The sequence below is a fragment of the Brassica napus genome, chromosome C4, assembly GCF_020379485.1.
Source record: "Brassica napus cultivar Da-Ae chromosome C4, Da-Ae, whole genome shotgun sequence".
NCBI lineage: Eukaryota > Viridiplantae > Streptophyta > Magnoliopsida > Brassicales > Brassicaceae > Brassica > Brassica napus.
The window spans coordinates 9108068-9120653 of record NC_063447.1 but is presented as its reverse complement, the minus strand read 5'-3'; the positions used below and the strand labels follow the sequence as shown (position 1 = coordinate 9120653).

At 34.3% G+C, this 12586-nt stretch overlaps 1 non-coding gene across 1 annotated transcript; it reads left to right on the top strand.

Annotated features, from left to right (window-relative positions):
* The first annotated feature begins 12177 nt into the window (after positions 1–12177).
* LOC125586716 lies at positions 12178–12284 on the top strand. Its single transcript, XR_007323252.1, has one exon. It is a non-coding gene; the product is annotated as a small nucleolar RNA R71 (small nucleolar RNA).
* The last annotated feature ends 302 nt before the right edge of the window (positions 12285–12586 follow it).

Sequence of the window (12586 nt, the reverse complement as noted above, 5' to 3'; positions counted from 1 at the left end):
CAGTGGTTCTCTAACTTAATTTGTGTTATTTACTTTTTCTCAATAAACAGAAGTGGATGGATTAATCTTTATATTGTTCAAGTATATACTTGTATAGGAATTTAAATCAAATTAAATATTTTTAAATTTATAAATTGAATAATAAAATATTTGAGTTACTATTTTTTTTGACAAAATATGAGTTACTATTCTTTGTAGATTCTAATACCAAAAATTCGAAAACACGAAAGAGATATGAATAAATCCATAACATTAAATCATACTTTAGACTTTAAACATTAGTCAATGGATTAAATGAAAAAGAAGAGGTAGAAATTAAAAGAAGAAAAACTCAACAACCAGTTAAACCAACAAATCAACCAACTAACTGACCACCAACAAACAAAAGATATGACGTCAATTTTAAGAAATTTTGTAAAACCAGACAGTATCCAATTATTATGTATTTAAAACTAATTTTTATTACACGTATCCTCCCCGAATCGGAAACATATTTGGTGTGTTCTCTTTCATGGAAACTGCTCGCACCTGAAACATATATACATATATCTAAAGTTGTGTATCATTATAATACGCATGTATTTTATGTCCATAGTTATCATAACCGACGGTTGAAGAAATATTAATGTATTATTGTTCAGAAGCTCTGAATCTCGAATGTATTATTTTTTTCTGTAAAATGCAGTAGATCACATAAATAAAAGAGATGATTAAAAAGAGTAATAATCATAGATCGTATCAGTGAATTTATATTTTATAAAGGCAAGGGCCATGTGAGTCTCTTCCAATTCCATTTCGCACGTACCTTTCACACACGTGCCTGTCACGCATCGCCAGTTAAGAGATTGCGACACGGGAGGAGAGATATATCTATCATGATCATATCTTAAACCATCTAAATAGACAATTAATATTGTAGAGGTAGAAGCTTCGAAATAATTATACAATTATAAGTGGAGATATCAGATAAATCATGTGGATTTATTAAAACGATATAATGATCGATAGCTGTATGTCTTATAACATGTAACTAGATTTAAACATTATAAATAAAAATTATTTTATGTATTATATGTTCTTATATATTATGAAATAATAAATATATATTGAATAATTAAAAGTCAGTAACTATTACATATATAATTAAATTGGTGCGAACGTATAAATCAATTTTATTAATCCAGACAATTTTTTAAAAAATTTGATAGGATATGCAATTAAATTTAAATGATATTAACATACATAGTATATTTTTAATATTAATGTCTATTAAATGATGCTTTCTACTCATATGTTTTTTTGATCATGTGCATCTTTAATAGCAAAAACTTTAAATTACTGATAACAAAATTTTCATTGTGGGATTAATAATTTTAGTAATTTATAATTTAAAAACAATTATCAATGTTAGTTCAAAACTTTTATAAAAAAAAATTATTCAAAGTAAATTTTGAAATTAAAATATTTATTTATTCAGTATGGTTTATAGTTTAGTTTAGAATGATATATATACATATATATTTTAAATCTTAATGATTAATTAAATTAGACTTTTATTTATATGATTTTGTAATCATTTGTATTTTGTCATAACAAAAATTTTAAATAATGGATCGCAAAATTTGAATGTGAGACTTTTAACAGTTTTAGTAATTTGAAGTCGTTTTTTAAAATTCAAAATATAACATATACAGAAAAATCTAAATTTTTATAATATGGTTATTGTGATTTTTTTTTAATTATTTTAATAGTTTAAAATTAAAAAAATTTGATAAAATATACATTATTTTTTATCAGATTTTTACTATTCAAAATCATTAATTGTCATATATACTTTAGCCATATTAGACAATTCCGTAATCTTTATTTAAGGAAATAATAAATGATATTAATAATGAATTTATGGTTAGTTTAATAAAAAATTTATTATATAATTAGATGGACCAACATATTTCTCTAATTATTCTAAAAATCATTATAGTGATGACATGTGGGTACAAAAAAAAGTTGTAATGTTTTACAAATAATATATAGGAGATAAATATGCCAAGGCTTCATGGATGCTTCGCATGGCGTCTCGTTTGACTCATGACACTTTCTTTATACAACATTGCTCTTAGATAATTAATCATTGTAATATTTTAAGGCATACAAAATAATATCTAACGGATCATGTATTGAAAATAGGGCAAATCTCCAAAATAGCACATTTTTAAGTTTATATCACAAAAATAGCACTCCAAAACTAAAATGACCAAAATAGCATCTTTCTAAATTTATCCTTTGAAAAATTTAATTTTTTTATTTTTCAAAATTTGAAATCTTATCCCCAAAACCTCATTTCTCAACTCTAAACCCTAAACCCTAAACCCTAAACACTAAACCCTAAACCCTAAACACTAAACCCTAAACTCTAAACCCTAAACCCTAAACACTAAACCCTAAGCCCTAAACCCTAAACCCTAAACCCTAAACCCTAAACCTTAAACTCTAAATCCTAAACCCTAAACCCTAAATCCTAAACCCCATCCTTTAATTCTAAACCCTAAGTTTGTGACTTTTGATAAAACATTAAGTGCTATTTTTGTGACTTTTGACCTTAAGTGCTAGTTTGGGAACAAAAACTTGATTTAGTGCTATTTTTGTCTTTTTCTCTTGAAAATATGTCAATATATATTTAGTTATTTATAATTATAAACTATGAGAGATATCAGAATCTTATTTTATGTTTTTTTTTCCTTTTCACAATATATCTTTCTTTTCTATGTATTGAATAAATTGCATCTTACAGAAAAAATAGGCAACTCTTATACACAAAAAGATGAAACCATCATAAGCAGCAAACATAACATAATGATAATAAACAATCAGACATCTTCCTGAGTTGGTATTTGGTTGACAATATTCACCTGAGCCTGGGGAGCGTTGAACATGTTCGAACCATAGGTAGAAAAAAGTTTGAGCTTGCACTGTTAGAATATTTTTGGATGTTTCCTTTTATCCTTGCGCTTTTAGTCATAACTATCAAAGGTCAAAGTCGCGAAAAATCGTAGTTGTAAGTTCATAAAGTTAAAAAATGATAAAGCGATTCGCATTTCTATTTTTTTACCATCAAATTAAGATTAAGTCGTGATATATATATATATATATTCTAGGTTCATAAGGTTCAGGTAAGCAAAACATGATGCAAATGCGAGATTCTCATAAAAAGATGTTAACAACATCTAGATTTTTTTACTAACTCACAACCCGTTTCCAGTATACGTTTTACTAACACCAAACAATTTTATTTTTATTTTTGGGCAAACACTAAACAAATAAAATGATTATATGTAGAGTATATTCATTATGGAAGTTTGAGGGTGGTGGAAGAGAAAAAGAAGGGACCATTTCGTGGCATGCACCAGCTGAGACAATGTGGTCCACTTGCTACGAAATCTATCCTCCTCTCTTCATCGCTATATCAAAATTATGATTCCTTTCTACTAATCTACAAACTCTGTATAGTAATATTATTCTCAGCTTAGCTCATCAATTTTGGATATATTTGAAAAATCTTCCAAATGAAAAGTACTACATCGTTCCACCTTATAGTTTAAATTTATATCGAAGAATATGTAAAAGTCAATTAACTAGTTTTTTTTTTGCTAAATATTAATTAATTAGCTAGTCTTTTGCAAATAATGTGAACTATACGATTATGCTTACAAATATCAATATCTATCAAGGGATTTAGTCCATAAAAAAATAGAGTAAGAACGTCTCCAAAAAGAAACTCTATTTTGAAGTTTCTCAAACTCTATATTTGAAGTTTAAAAGTGTTATTCTGCAAAAGCAAAACTTCAACCTCAACTTCAAAACTATTTGTATTTTATAATATGGTCCTTATATTTATCATAATCAATCTGAATTCATAAAACTTTTGTAAATAACTAGCACATATATAAACATATTACAACACTATTAACTAATAAAATATTATATTAAAATATAAAATTTTAAACAAAATAACTTAATTAATAGTAAACTTCAAGCAAAATACCATATTATTCCATAAAATGATTTTCGTAATGCATTTATGATCTACTAGTGCATTTCGAAGTAAAAATGGCTCTCCTCATTTTTAATTTGTAGATTAGGGATAAAAATTGTTGAAATTAGGTGATATTAATACTTGTAAATACATTAGATCAGAAAAAGAATGTAAAAGAGAAACATAAATATTGCTAAAAGATTAACTTTTATCAATTATATTAATGAACAAAGATTTACACGACAAAAAAATACTTAATATTAATTATTATTAAAAGTTATTTGGGTTTGATTATTTAGAATTATTATTGAATTATGGAATTTAGTGATTGTCTTCAGGCCTAATTGAAAATGAATCGAATTATTGATTGTGTCATAAAGACCCTTATGCCCACGCCCCAATCGTCTTCATGAATATATTCAATATGAACAAGAAAGAATTGTACGAAAAGACATCATCATCATCAACAACAACCATTTTCAGTTACACAAAACAAATTGGACAATATTTGGAAATTTTGAAGGTTCCGGATCAAACTTACATGACTATTAGTGTTGTTGTTATATTTAAATATGTGTAATAGTTATGTCTTCATGTAATTTTTTAAAAGTTTTTTCGTTAAGTTTCTTTTGTATATTTTTGTTATCTAAATCTAGTTTAAAATATTTTAAAACTTCTTTTAATTTTATGTGTAAACTTAAATTTTGTAAACAAAACTTAAAATATTTATGAGATATAATTTTTATATGGATTAAAACAATAAAGAAGAAAATATTTATGAATCATAAATGTGATGTGTAATTGTAGGTACTAAAATGCAAATAAAAATATGAAACTTCAAATTTGAGTAGTGAAACTTCAAATATAGAGTTTCACTTCCCAAAACTTCAAATTTGAAGTTTTAAAATTCCTTCAAATTTGAAGTTTTGAAGTTCTTTTTTGAAGTTTTAGAGTGTCTTTTGGAGATGATCTAAGTCTGGTGACTTATCCATCAGAATATGTATCTATACAGACATTCTTACTGGAATTTGGAACGACATTTAAACATAAAATGTTATGCTGAAACAAATTCATGACACAGAAATACACATGTTATAACAATAATTGAGATATCTTTAAGGCTTTATATATAATGTGATTGTTCTTGGGTCCATGAAATTGTAGCGACGTGACGAAAGTGGTGAGGGGACAATGTGGTGGTGTCACGAATACGAAAGATTAATATTCGAAGCTCAGAAGTTGGAGAATTTCTTTTTTTTGTTCAAACCATACTTCAGTCATTGCAATCAAAATAAAACAAGAGTTACTCCACAGTGGGAGATTTCATACAAGAGCGGAGGGCAGACTTAGCTAACCCATCAGCCAAAACATTCTCTGAACGAGAAATGAAACAAAAGGAGATAGATGTAAGAGAACTACTCAACACGCGGATGTCGTGGAGGATCCCTTGAAGCTCAACAATAGACGAGTTCGTTGTGAGCATTAACACTAGACTACGAGAGTCGGATAAACACCTTAGGTCGCCGAGACCCAGCTGAGATGCCGCTTCGAGAGCAGCTTTGATGGCCAAAGCCTCCGCCATTAAGGCCGAGTTGATATACCTCTTTGCGCATGCCCCCTGCAGTTTAATATCACCTGCATTATCCTTAAAACACCATCCCATTCGACCAGATTTTGACAGCGCATCCCAAGCTCCATCTGTATAGCAAGTAACAGTTGAAGAGGAAGTGTAGCAAGGTGGAGGAGACGATGTCTTGGCTGTTTTTTTCCCCCTTAGGGGTTGTGCGAGACTCCATTCTTTCGCATCCCTAAGGGCCTTATTGATGACTTCGATTTCAGAGAATTTTTTATCTTCAAAGAGGAGTTGATTCCTACTAGTCCATAAGTTCCACAGCAGCCAAGGAAACAGAGGTTTCGAGATACTTGTGGGCGGGAGAGTGATTAGTCGTCTACAGCTCTCCATCAGGTTTAGAATCATAGAGGTCGAGGCGCAAGGTTTATGTATAGCAGGGAGGAGATCCCAAACTTTTTTCGTGAAAGGACACTGAAAAAAGGTGTGGATTTCGCTCTCAGGAGCATTACATTGCTTACACGTAACTGTGGCATTGATGCCTCTACGAGCTAGTGCCTCTCCCACTGGAACGGCTTTGTTCGCTAGCTTCCACAAAAAAATCTTCAGTTTTGGTGAAGTCTCTACATTCCACACGCAAGACTTCCAACCAAACTGGTTCATTACCGGTTGTTGCTTCTCTCTTTCACTCGCAAGCTTTGACAGGGCATAGCCAGACTTAGTTGTGTAGCAACCTGTTTTTCCCGGTAGCCAGACTAGAGCATCTTCCATATTGTAGGAGCTAGGGTGGATTACTCGGATTGATTCCTCATACTGAGGCAGATAGGACCGTATAGCCTCGAGGTTCCATTCTGATGAATCTGGATGTAAGAGGTCTCTCACCGTAAGGTCTTGTTCTTCAAAAGAGGGAGGGCCTATGGGACGCTTAACTTCACTGGTTGATAGCCAATTCTTACTCCACAGGTTTATATCCCTTCCATTCCCAATAGCCCAGCCAACTCCTAATTTTAAAACTTCGCTGTCCGCTAAGATCCCTCGCCAACCATGAGAGATAGCACCACTTGTAGGACAATCGAAGAGGCTTGTGGACCGGCAGTATTTCCCTAGTAGCGTCTGGCCAAGCAAGGAGGTAGGGTGCTTCAGTAGTCTCCACGTTAGCTTAGCTAACAGCGCATCGTTAAAGTGCTCAATATCCCGAAAACCAAGCCCTCCAACTGACTTGGGCAGTGTGAGTTTGTTCCATGCGACCCAACAAAGTCTCTTATGCTCCGGCTTGAGATCCCACCAGAAGCGGGTAAGAACCGACTGAATCTGCTTACATAGGGATAAAGAGAATTTAAAACATGACATAGCATAGGATGGCATTGCCGCTAGTACGGTTTTGAGGAGAACCAGCTTCCCCGCCCCCGAAAGGAATCTAGTTGTCCAGCCGTGCGCTTTTTGTTTGATTCGGTTCACAATGGATGCAAAGATATTCCTTTTCCTTCGGCCGAAATGCTCTGGCAACCCCAAATACTTCCCGATACCTCCCTCCTGGCCTATGCCTAGCGCTGTTTTGACATTATGTTTTGTGGCAGGGAGGGTTGGAGAATTTCATGTTACTATTTTTGATCTTTGAATATAATTAAAAGAATGATTATATGTTAAGATTATAGCTTTCAAATAATGTAGGCCCAATCTTATCGGGACCATTTGTTGTCTTCTCTCTAGTGGCCCTAATGGACAAATATTTTACTCAGGACAGTGTTGCATCCAGGGAGAATATCAAAATCTAGAATGTTTTTGGCAGTTTAAGATTAATATTTGAAAGCAATCTCATATGTTTTTGCCAAATTGAAGTCAGCTGATGATGATGATGATGCGTAAAGTTATAACTTATAACCATTGTGTTATGGACCTTCTATTCGTAGTATCATAGAAACGTAATCAAATCACTCACGTTATGTTCTATACACCGGAACTTGTATGATTTGGAATGAAACCATTACAATTAGAAAATGAGCTAAGACTGTAAGAGGAAGAGAATGTACAAACACGATCGATATAACGAGTTCGTATATCAACTTAAGAATCCTGCTGGTAAAGCGTCTCCTAATAGTAGAAATCTAGTATCATCAATTGGGCCTTGTAGACATATATGCTGGATCCTTTTAAGATTTTTTTATAAAAATATTCCTTCAGTTTTTTAAGGGCCTATTTAGTATTTACGTAGTAGCTACATTTGAAAGACATACAAAGTGAGACAATAATTTTGACTTAATTCAATATCACACATTTAGGCCACGAACCATTGCTCCTATGCATAAAAAGTTACCAGTTGCAAGTGAAAGAGTAAGTGACGTCACTTTTTTGGTGGCATACTGATAATCACATCGATACACATCATAATATGAAACATTACTAAAATAGAATAGTAGCGTACAAACGAAATAGCACAGCACATATTGTTCAAATTTTGAAATATCTATTATTGCAGGAAAATAGATAATGCTTATACAACATCAATCAAAACTTTCTATAAACTAAACTCTAAAAGGAAATATAAACTTTAATCCAACTATCAAAATATGCAAATAGTACATAATATGAAACATTATATAATATGAACTATATAATATGAAGAATTATTCAAATAAAATAGTAACCAACGAAATAGCATAATATATATTGTTCAAATTGGAAATGTCTATGATTGCATAGACAGAAATAATGATTATCTCAACGTTAGTCCAAACCTTCCATGAACTAAACCCAAAAACAAAAGCATTAATCACTAAACCCTAAAAAAATATAAACTCTAAGCCAAATATCAAAATATGTAAATAGTACATGATATGAAGCATTATTAAAATATAAACCTTAAATCTAAATAGAATAAAATAAAATAAATAGCATAATACGTATTAATAAAATTATGAAATGACTATGATTTCATGAAAGAAATTAATGCTAGCCCCAACCTCAACCCACACCTTCCAAATAATAAACCCTAAACCCAAATATAAACCCCAAATTCAAATATAAATCTTAGATCCAAAGAGAATGAAACAAAATAAATAGAATAATACATATTAGTGAAATTATGAAATGTCTATGATTGCATGAAAGAAATTAATGCTAACCTAAATTCAAATTGACTGTAGGGAAATGGATGAATATTGACGACATTAGAGAAAAGTGGTGGAAGAGACAACATCATATGAGACCATGGCCATCGTAGAAAGTTGATATTACGTGTATACGCACACCAATTAACCTAATGTGCACACTACCACAATCGAATGGTATGCCGATGTAGCACTTTAGGATCGAATCCACAGAGACCAACGATTACACTTTATCTTTATGAGATCAATATTAAGCTAAAATAATATGGAGGTTTTAAAATTGTGAATCGTACAAAGCAAGTAAACAAGTAAGTTTGGTTTCAGATTATAAATAATGCTAGCCTAGGATGGTTGATCAGGTGTTAAAAAAATGTGAGCCAAACAATTATTCAAGTTCAATTTAGCACTAGTCTAGAACTTGGATCACTTAAAATAGATCATCCCAGTGTCGTGGTGCTTCAACTTTTTTCAATCGATCTCAGTACCTAAACTGTCGTTTGGACTGAGACGCGATGACAAACATTAAGATCAAGTCCGATATGTTCACAAAACACCCTAATATCTACTTTCGCTGATTAGGGATGCAATGCTCATTCATAACAGATCTAGCAACCTATTACACGGTTAATGAACAAGTTAAACCTAGGAACTAACATTAAGCGGCCAGATTAATGCAAGCATTAAGAACAGTTATGAATGAAGACAATCAATGGATTCACTTATCTATGTTTAACTCACGGATCTAACACCCTAATACCCTAGACTAAACAAGTTGACTACTCAGCCATGAAACAAGAAAACACAAAGATTGAAACTGAATAACACTGCATATAAAATAAAATAGAAGCAATAGGGTTCATGATAATCTTCTCTGGGCAAGATAGATGGAGCCTTCTCCCTAACAAGTAGCAAATCGTCAAGTCTAAAACTCTAGGGCTGGTTTCTTCTGTAAAAATAGTGTAGAAAAATATAGAAAAACAGAAAAAGAAGTTATATGGAAGCCACACGCGGTCGGGAGAGAAAATAGAGAGATTAGGGCAAATCCCGATATAAGTTGTAGTTTCCTTAAAAAATCTCTGCCGCTGGAACATGCACTCGGGGTGTTCCGCGCGATAGGGAACAATCACTTCAGACTGTTCTGCGTGAAAGTCACCAAAATGTAATCTTTTCTGCCTCTTTTGTTCCAGCTGGTCCATCTCCCATCCAATGCAACTCCAGACCTGTCATGACTCGAAAAGGACTAAAAGGACTCGACAAAGAGTCAAAAACACTTTAGAAAATATTGTTAGAATGTATCAAAAACACAACATATCAATTCCCCCAGACTTAGATCCTTGTTTGTCCTCAAACAATGTCAAGTATCAAGAACATGAAGGAAAGTTTGAAAGTGTGGGAACTCTCCTATTCTCAGCAACCATACTTTAACCACGAATCTCTGAACCATACAAGCAGTAAACTAGGACAACACACCCTTACCAAAACCCACTGACTGATGTTCAAGATCGGCTCCATAATCTATATCTCAAACCTGAAAAAGCAACACTATCAAGACAAAACTCCCTACATTCATTTAAGAGTAGTGTGAGCTTCTCATCACATGCAATATTCAGGGTAGACGGTCTAGGTGTGGAACAAGCTATTTAATGGTGGAGTTAAGAGTGTTTAGGGGATACCATTTCATTTAGAGGATGCAGGATATCACACAAAATGACAAGAGAGGATAGATCAATTGATGTCCACAGCCTCTACTCATTTTTGCTTCCTCTGGAACGACTTCTCCGTTTTGGATCAGCCATCTGGATGATCAGATCATCTGTCTGCTCTCCAATCTTTCAACTTGGTACCCACTTTTTTGCTCGACCTTCCCAGTGGCTCATGTTTCTTTGATTTTTTCCCCTTCTCAATCACCTTATTCTCGTTTTTTTTGAAACTGATATGGTGATGTGACGAAGAAGGAGGTAATACATGATGGTTCTGAGTGCCACTGGTGGTTCTGATTTCGCAACCATTTTGGTTCTCCACCCCTGCTCTTGCAGAGTTCATTGGTTATGGAGCAGTTGCTCCCTTAATCTGCTTGTTTTCCTTTCTAACTGAATTTCTGCAGCAGTAATGTGTAAGAGGCTGCGTTGATCCTTTCCTCTCCGACCTTTTTGCACATATCTGCACATATGACACTGGAAAAAAAATGCATGAAAGTGGAATAAAGGCTAAGGTGCAGGTTGGAAACTAGCTAAAGATGAGCTAGCAACTCAGGATCAGCAAGATGGATAAAAAAGATAAGAAGTCCTGAGTGTATTCTCGTTTCCCTGATCTAATGCCCATAACCATAAGAATTTTTGTCAAGATTAGGTTCAAGTTAGGTGGAGTTAAGTCTACTCAGTGTAACCTGATCAGCTGAGAACTTCTGGAGAATCAAGTGAGAAATGTCAGGGTTTTCCACTCCAGCAATGGAACAAGGAAAAACAAACTTTCCAGGGTCATCAACCTTAGGCAGTACCTTCAGTGATGGTGTTAGTGCCTCAGTAAAGAGTGCCTTGATTTCCTCCTGAGATTCTCTGCAATTTTTGAAGAGCATATGCAATGGCCGAATCTCCCAAGCAAGTTCAAATGAGATATTTTGAGGAAACCTTCTCACCATCTTCCTAAACCCAACCAGCTGTTCTGCACTAATGGGATCCATCAAATGTCTAGGTGGAATTGGATATGGAACCTTGGGAACATAGACTCGCACTGGTGGAATCTCAATAGGTTCGTCGGGAGCAGTAACTTCAGAGCTAGCAGGCTGTTCTGTGTTCTCTTCTGCGCCTAGAACAGTCTCAGCGAACGACTGCTCTATTGCATTACAGTGCTCAGTCCTAGGATTTTTATCAGTTTTTCCAAGGAGCGTCCCTTGTTGCCTCTTCACACTCTCAGCTGTTTGAGCAAGCTGAAAATCAATCATCTTTATGTGGTTGCTCACAGTGTCATACTTTGTATTCAACTCAGTGAACATGTTGTCCATCCTGGTGTTGATGTCTGTAGAAACCTGATTCAATGCATTTCCCTGAATCACCATACCCTACAACAGTTGTTGCATCATCATACCCAGACCCTTCACCTCATCTGGTTGACTGTTCCCGGTAGCTGGAACAGCTTGTCGATTGCTCTGCGGTTGTAGCTGGTTCTGGTTCTGAATCTGCCCGGCCGTAGTTTGCTTCATGTTGAAGATGTTCCCTTGGTTGTTTTTCAGTAGCTGATCAACCTTAGCAGTCAGCTCATCTATCTTATGGGTGTCGGAACTGTTCCCTTTCTTGGAGCAATCGCTCTCCTCGTTCTTTTTGGCTGAGGTAGTAGCCATGTTCTCAATCAGCTCAAACGCTCCATCAGTGGCCTGAGTCATGAAGTCTCCATTGCTGGCAGAGTTCATAGCACTCTGAAATTCCCTGTCAACTCCATCATAGAAAATTCCTAAGAGGTAGTCATCATCAAATCCATGGTGAGGACATTCTCTGCGATAGTCAATGAAGCGCTCCCATGCGTCACAGAATGGCTCATCAGTGAGCTGTCTGAAGGAGGTGATCTTGTTCCTCAATGCAGCTGTTCTTGCCATAGAGTAGAAATGGCTGAGGAACACGGATCGGACCTGTTCCCATGAAGTGAGAGAGTCGGTAGGGAGAGAGTTCAACCATCGTGCAGCTTTTCCATTAAGAGAGAATGGGAATAACATGCACCTGATTTAGTCTGCTGGCACACCATTCGCGCGAGTGAAACTGCAGACTTTTTCGAAACTCTCAATATGCTCCATTGGAATTTATGTAGAGAGACCAGAGAACATCTTTCTCTGTACTAGACCGATCAAAGCAGACTTGATCTCGAAGTCCTGCCTGGTGCAGGGTG